General features: G+C 40.1%; 1 long non-coding RNA gene across 1 annotated transcript in view; it reads left to right on the plus strand.

Moving 5' to 3' along the window:
• Positions 1-6,275, plus strand: part of LOC138415787 (uncharacterized) — a 27,726-nt gene extending 21,451 nt beyond the window's left edge. Inside the window, exon 2 of the long non-coding RNA XR_011247406.1 lies at positions 5,127-6,275. This is a non-coding gene — a long non-coding RNA (uncharacterized lncRNA). The remainder of the gene's footprint in view (positions 1-5,126) is intronic.
• The last annotated feature ends 1,499 nt before the right edge of the window (positions 6,276-7,774 follow it).

Below are 7,774 nucleotides of genomic sequence, written 5' to 3' on the forward strand. Positions count from 1 at the left end.
TCCCAGAGCCTACCCAAACTCATGTCCATTGAGTCGGTGATGCCATCCAACCATCTCATCCTCTGTCACGCTGTTAGATGAAAACAGTGAGTTTGAGTAAACTTCAGGAGTTGGTGATGGACAGCGAGGCCTGGCGTGCTGCAGTCCATGGGGTCGCAAGAAGTCGGACATGACTGAGTGACTGAACTGAACTGAGCTGAAATGAGAACCGATATGGTAACAAAGGAGAGGGATATCGTGGAGGAAGACCTGTCCTGATGAGGAGGAGGCAGGAAGGGCACCACAGGGAGGAAGCCACGCCTTCAGAGATAAGTGTGAAGAAATGGGAGGACAGCCAGAGAGACTAAAGCTTCTCCACAGAGACCAGAGGTCAGTTCACCTGCTGTAAACCAGAGAGAGGAGAGGAGCAGCTGAGGAACAGGGAGGAGGCTTGGGGTAATTCCTGAGGAGGGGCCGGGAGGCTGCAAGGTCAGAGTTGAGGGACCAAGAAATTTGGAAGCCCATGAACACGTCCAAACACAAAATCATACGATTGGGTGATTTTTTTTTTTCCCCAGCAACACTGCAGCAGAATAGACAGTTGTTTGGGGGATAAAATAATGAGAAACTAGAATAGTAGGGCATGCATAGGTAGAGAGCGGACCCTCTCAGTTTAGGTATGGACGTACTGAAACATGTGATGGTCACGATGAGCTGTGGAGCAAGGGCACAAGAATGGGCTGCTGCAGTGGGAGTTAATGGAAGTGGAATTGAAGAAGGCGAGAAATGGAAAGAATAATATATTTAACAGACTTTAAAAAGTAAACATTGAAGCCTTCCAGATACTCCACACATAGACGCTCCGTAAGTATTTATATTGTTATTCCTATAGCTAATAATGGAATGATTATCATCATCAAAAATGATAACTTTAAAACTGCAAATTCAAAGACGTTTGGACTATATGAAACCATTGCACCAAACTAGTTAAGAAACCCAAACCATAATGTCACAGGAGGCAGTTCATAAGCTGTGGTCATAAGTCTAATGATAGATAAGGTTCCTGGAAGGGAAAACAAAACATGTGGGTAACATTTCCTCTGCAAGTTGGATTTAATTATGGAAATCAATCTGCTCTATGACTCCTCAGAAGTGTCCTGCGAGTTCTATAGTTATTTATATATATATTTCTTCCCGCTTTAGCAAATTCCGTGACAAGAGGAAGTGTTATTTTAGAGCAGCAGAAAGATACAATTACTTGATGATTATGCCAGCGGTAAAGGGCCTGCCTGCCAATGCCCGTGTCGTAAGAGCACAGGTTTGGTCCCTGGGTCGGGAAGCTCCCCTGGAGGAGGGCATGGCAGCCCACTCCAGTAATCTCACCTGGAGAATCCTATGGACAGAGGAGCCTGGTGGGCTACAGTCCACAGGGTGGCAAAGAGTCAGACATGCCTGAAGAAATTTGACACATATGTTCCAATTTGACCAGGAAATCTAACAGAAGATGCAGAGAACAGATAGTTTTAAGTGTTGTTATTGCTTTAAGGGCATGGGTACCAAAGGCAAAGATGCTGATAACCTTCTTCATGCTTCCTTTTTCACCCCTAAATGAAGATGGGAAAACTTAGTTGTGTTACAGATTTCATGGGCGAAATAGCTTAACTCTCTTAAAAAGTGCTCTGTGCATAACATACAGAAATGCAGCAAAGCATTGTTTAACTAGTGCCTTTTCCACTGAGATTGGGTCGTGTGGACTCTGCCGTCTGAAGAGCTGGCGTAAAGAGCCGTCTCCCTACTTTCAGCGGCATCTTCCGAGGGTGGGGTCCTCTTGATCACGCTCGCACAATGCGGGGCCACAGTTGCACTCATTGTTCAGTGAGCTTGTCCACACAGTTCAACCCACCGACAGCAATGAATGTTGATTGTGACCTTTTAAGAAAGAACCTCTGCCCAAGGAAGGGAAGGTCCCGGTGTGTTCTGCTTTGGTTTCCTGTCTTCAGCAATTTCTGAAGCCACGGGTGGAGATGGTGGTTGGCCATAGGGTACAATCAACGGTCGATGGTTTTGATTTTTAATTCCAAACTCACCGACAGCGTTGAATGTTCACTGAAGCAACCTCGAAGCTCAGAATTCTGCTGACCTTACAGTATCTGCGAGGATCTGGAGGGGGTGGGAGACAAAAACGAGCAGAGTAGCTGCAGTCACACATTTTATGCACTTTAAGCCATTTCTGAAGAACAAGGAAGAAGAAGCGTGATTCCTCCAGCCGAGAGTTTGGCAGACCTCCACGTCACATTGTGTGAGAGAGAAGGATCTGTTTCATTGAACTAAAAAAAAGGAAGGCCTCTCTTGGCTTAGTTACAGGGATGAATTTATCTCACTGTTAATGACACGGAGAATTTGTTATTCAAAGTAGCTTGAGGTATCAAATCAAAACAATATCTCATAATTTAAATATGGTTATGCTTATGGTAGGTAAACATGATGTATTTGGATTACATAAATTAAATAGAATTTTCTTACATGACCTAAAATCATATTAATGTTAGTCAATGTTATCCTTTTATATTTAATAGATTTACATTTTTCTAAAAGAGGGTTTTAAAATTAGTATCATTTCAAAACTACTGAACAAAAAATAAATGAAACCAACTCAATACATTTCTCTTAGCTTATGGTACAAAGATTTCTTTGATACTGTGAAACGTACAATCTAGTTGTGCTAAAAAGCTGTTCATTTCCAAGGTTTTGGACATGAAAATCCTAACCTTTTTTGTTTGTTTGTTTATTTGTTTCTGCTCTTTTCATACCCCCTTTCTGCAAGAGGGCTTTGTGACTTATACTTTAAATTACTGTGAACTCCAGTGAATATATTTCTAGACCCACTTTCAATAATTTTCTGTCATTAATTTTTAAAAAAAATGTCATTTTGCACATATCAAAATCACGGCAGAAAGTCCCTATTTCATACATTCAAACTGGCACCCAAAGTGGTTATGATTATCCATGGATGACCCAAACCACAATTTGCCCTCCTACTTTGAAGGTGATCACAGTCTATTCAGTTAAGACCGTCGCTCTTGGAATATAAGTGGAACAGGTCCTCTCAACCTGTGTACAGTCCAATATCTTACACAGTCAGAATATTTCAAAGCCATCAATTGCTTCATACCTTCCAGACAATTTTCTTTTCAAGGCAGAGAGTTTAGTGATCTCTCGGGAGTTCACACTGAGGCAACACATAGTCCTAGAATATGAAACAGTGACTAATCTGAACTTCATCATGTTTCATTCTTTTGAAATAAGTACACTCTCCCTACAGAATGAAACTCCTGAGGAGGGTGTGCATGCTCAGGAGCTACTGGAGATGGAAAGACTACTGTCATGGGACGGGGAGCTCACTTGTTTGCATGATCAGTTACAAAGGAAAGCGTATCCCTCGAGCTCTGTTGCCTGAACATGGTGATATTAGCATCAGGTCAATATGTAAACATTTTCAGTCACGCCTATTCATCTCTGGGTACATCTGCTAACATTTGTATAATAGGGATGCTCTGGAAAAAAAAAGGCTCTAAATTGTGTATTTTGCATGAACATAAAACATGCATTGGCCTACTAATAAGCAAAGCTCTAGGGTAGTTAGAATTAATTGCAACACATAACCTTGTTTTTCTTCACTTTCCAGCATATTTTCATAGCAGTCCTTAGCAGAATATAATTAACTTAAAATTCTTAAATATAAAAATGGTTCACTTATAACAAAAAGAAATTCGACTAAATTTCATTTACACATAAAATAGCAGTGGTAAATTCAGTAATTAATTCTTTCTTCTTCCATGGACTAAATGGGATACATGATTAGTTATACTTTGTTGAAGATGGTGCCTCCTCTCAGAGCAGTTTACATTTCCACCACTGGAAAATAGGATCTTGTTCTTGCTTGCAGGTACCCTAGTGCCAGAAAAGAAAATAAACTTTTGAGGCCTATATTCGCCCATGTTTTTGCTCCATACTTTGCTTTATTTGCTGATTCAGCTTAGTTTTCCACTGCTTCAAGCATGGCTTTCAATTACTAGTATCTTCTACTCCTATGTTTTCCACGTCTTTATTTTCACGACTTAATCTTGGCTGTAAAATATTTATCTCTAAAGCACTGAGATTTGACAGAACCAAGGTTTTACATTTTCTGCAAGAAAGCGTATAGTGTCTCTTTGGGGGAACACAGTGTCACAATTCCAGAATTCTAAGCAGATGGCAGCAATCTGAGTTTTTGCATAGTTTTCCTTGAATGAAAAAGAGCCACAAGACATAGGCCATTTATGGACAAATATCTTCCTCTCCATGTTCCCATCATTTTGGAGGGTCGTGCGGGGAGAATACGAACAATTTGTATCAAAGCCAGATTTATTTTAGCTTTTATTTCTCCATCCCTAAGCTTGTGAGAACATTAAGTATTTCAGTTTTCCTTAAGGTTAGTAGGTCATAAATAAACCAAAGCCATTTCTTTGCTTTGAGCGAGAGGGTCACAGGATACATGAAATATCACTTTTAAACACAGCCAGCCCTAACATGAACTGACAGAGTGACACGGGGAGGCAGCGTGATGAGCCCCGGTAAAAGGCCACAGGGATTTGGAATGCTCGAGTTGTCTGCTTTAGGAATAGATTATATATCTTGTCTGATGACCTGTGCTTAATTTAAGTGACTGCCTCCGCCAGTCCTTCCAGAGGGCAAGTGTGTGAAATAGAGCATCCCAATGTCATCCTGTGGTCCTTCCCCCCGCCTGACGCCTTGACCTACATTGAGCACCAGGCTCTGAGCTGGACCAGCAGCATGGAAGCACACTCTCCTACCGCACAGGTCTTCTCCTTCCTGCTACTTCATCTCGACACTTTAGGGGCAGCTTCTGCTCATGCATATTTATGGTTTAATCAGCTTTATTTTCTGTTCGTGGAAACGAATCTTTTCAAAATAGAAAGAGCAAGAAATGTTGCCTTAGAACAGCAGCCACTGCTGTCTGCTCCCCTCGCCTCACGCTCTCTGAAGCCTGCAATACCTGGGATGCCCCTTACCTGGTGTTTGGCAGCCCCCGACCCCTTCCTTAAGCCCATTTCCATTCTCTCAGAGGATTTCTTTCTCTCTTTCAGATATGAAATCTCCTGAAGTGTTTCAGCACTGGCACTTTCACCTTACCAATTACACCGCCTATTATGGATGCTCATTCTGGGCAATTATCGTTGTAATTATTGGGGCTTCTGGCTACTTCAATAGAAAGAGTGGAAGCTTCAAAGCGTCAGCGCCTGAGTCAATGCAGAGAGAGCCAAGCTGAATACTTGGACATGGTTCTTCACTGGGGAAGCAGAAAAAGCAGGGCAAGTCATGCCAAAGCTTGGCTCCGATTAGACAAGCTTTTACTATTGAAACGCTGACACCCCGGAGGGGCCTATAATTTTGTTTTCCAACAGCCTCGTAATTACCGATAACCCTTCCTCCTGCTGACGGCAAAGGGCCTGAAACATTCCTGGTTTTTCTCTCCCAATAAACTATGGAAATGATCCCATACTACTCACTTTGTAAAATGTCCTTACGAGTTTTTTTTTTTTTTTGGAGAAGAGATTCATTTCTAGCACAACCTTTGTACTATTTGGCAAAGTTACCAGTAATGACAAAAAAACGATTGATGCTTAATGTGTATATGAATCGAATTTTTACATATGAAACCCATATTGTATGTATCAGGGGCCCCCAACCTCAGATCGAATGCCTGACGGTCTGAAGTGGAGCCGATGTAATAATAGAAATGAAATGCACAGTAAATGCAACGCACTTGAATCATCCCGAAACCATTTCCCCCAACTCCTGGTCCATGGGAAAATTGTCCTCCATGAAACTGGTCTCTGGTGCCAAAAAGGTTGCAGACTGCTGGTATACATGTTCCAAAATATACTGTAAGTCACTGAAAAATATTTTTCCACAGGCAAATCAGTCCAATGGACACTTATGGAGTCTTTATCATTTTAAAAGAAATTTGTATTCTCTGGAAAGATTTGTGATGTCTGTGTTTGGTAGTATTCACAGATACATTTACGGGTCGCCTGTTTAAAAGCCATACACTACCCCAAATATTTACAGAGTTTTAATCTAGTAGAGAAGGTTAAGGAAGCAAGAACCAGCGTAACCCCCGAACGAACATCATTTCTAATATAATCTAGACATTGATTTTTTGTGCTTATCTTACTTCCCTTATATTAACCATTTATCATCACAGGTTGGATTAAAAATGTTTTTTATGCAAACTATGTGTATATGTCTGACAGTTTTCTCTGCATGTGAACTTCAGCAATTTAAAAGATGTACCTCATTGGGAAACACAATAGAATAACTGGAAAGCAGAAGAGTTGGGCCTCTGTTCTGGGATCTGCCACTCAGCACCACGGTTACACAAAATCACTGTCACAGCCACCAGTTCACTTTATTGCTAAACAATCCTTTATAATAGATATTCTGCAAGGGCAGGTGTGACACGCATTATTTAAGGGACAGAGATTCAAACATGTTTCCTAATGTTTTAATGCTTCACAAACTGCTGCTTTCCTACTTCCAAGACTGAAAAAAGAGAAATGTTAGATTTTTTTTTTTCTGAGTAGCCTCCAAATACATCATTCTTTAAAGACCAGCACAATAACATTCCCAGTAAGGTCAGCCCTCTGCTGTGTTGCTTTCTTACCTGGTAGGCGGTACTGACTGGCTCTTCCAAGACAGGTGGTTCTCAGAAGGATGGGGGTTGACTTAAAAGTTATCCTTCATCTCAAACACTCCTGCCTCATTAACCTAATGCATCTTTATCTTCATCGTCAATTAACACAGTCAAGATGGCTTTTCCTGATCACCTTTCAAAACAGTTTCTTGTCCTTGAGTTGCTGTCAGAAATCATTTTCAATCAAGAAAGTATGTCATGGGTTTTACATATAATTAGACCTGTGTTTCAGTATTATTATATATTTAAACAGTTATCAAATCTTCTTTTTTTTTTTTTTGATGTTTCCAAGTTTGTCTGCTGGGAAAAACATGTCAGTGTTTCTTTGCTCTGAAATTTAGACTTCTTCCTGAAGCAGAGAAAGGAAAGAAGATATATACAATACCACATTTTTCCAAAAATCATTTTGTAGTTATACTGAGCTATCAAAACCATTCCTTTATGAAGAATTAATTATTCGAAGAACCAACAAACAAGTACATTTTTAAAACGAGAATAAAACATTTTTGATAGGAAAAGACACAAGGATGGTGTTGAGTTTGGTGTGAATGGAATACAGTGAAAAGATTCAAATCATGGTTGAAACTAGGGTTTTGTTTTGTTTTTTTCATAATGATGAACCATTATGTCAATAGTATAGCCATCGTGACTTTGACAAACTCTGCCAAGGCCATGTTCAGCAGTGTTTATTTTTAACAAAGAAATATGCTTGTGTTCTGAGACTTTGCAGGAATGGTTGATGCCTCCTTCAGTTTGGAAAGGAGAAATACATTGACCATTATTCAAAATAATCAAAAAAAATTAACCCCCACAGAACACTACCATGATAGTAGCTCAACTTGTCTTATCCTGGTTTATTATTAATCCCATAAATTAATCTTAGAGAATTAAGAGCAATATTGTTCTACAGAAAATAAATATTTTGCTAGAAAACCATCTAGTTTTTGAAAAGAGGTAGACCTCTTGCTTATATATGTTTAAAACTTGTCAGTGGAAGAGATCAGATATGCATAATCCAAACTAACACATGCTAGTTTT

This window comes from Ovis canadensis, chromosome 12 (genome assembly GCF_042477335.2).
Source record: "Ovis canadensis isolate MfBH-ARS-UI-01 breed Bighorn chromosome 12, ARS-UI_OviCan_v2, whole genome shotgun sequence".
Classification (NCBI taxonomy): Eukaryota; Metazoa; Chordata; class Mammalia; order Artiodactyla; family Bovidae; genus Ovis; species Ovis canadensis.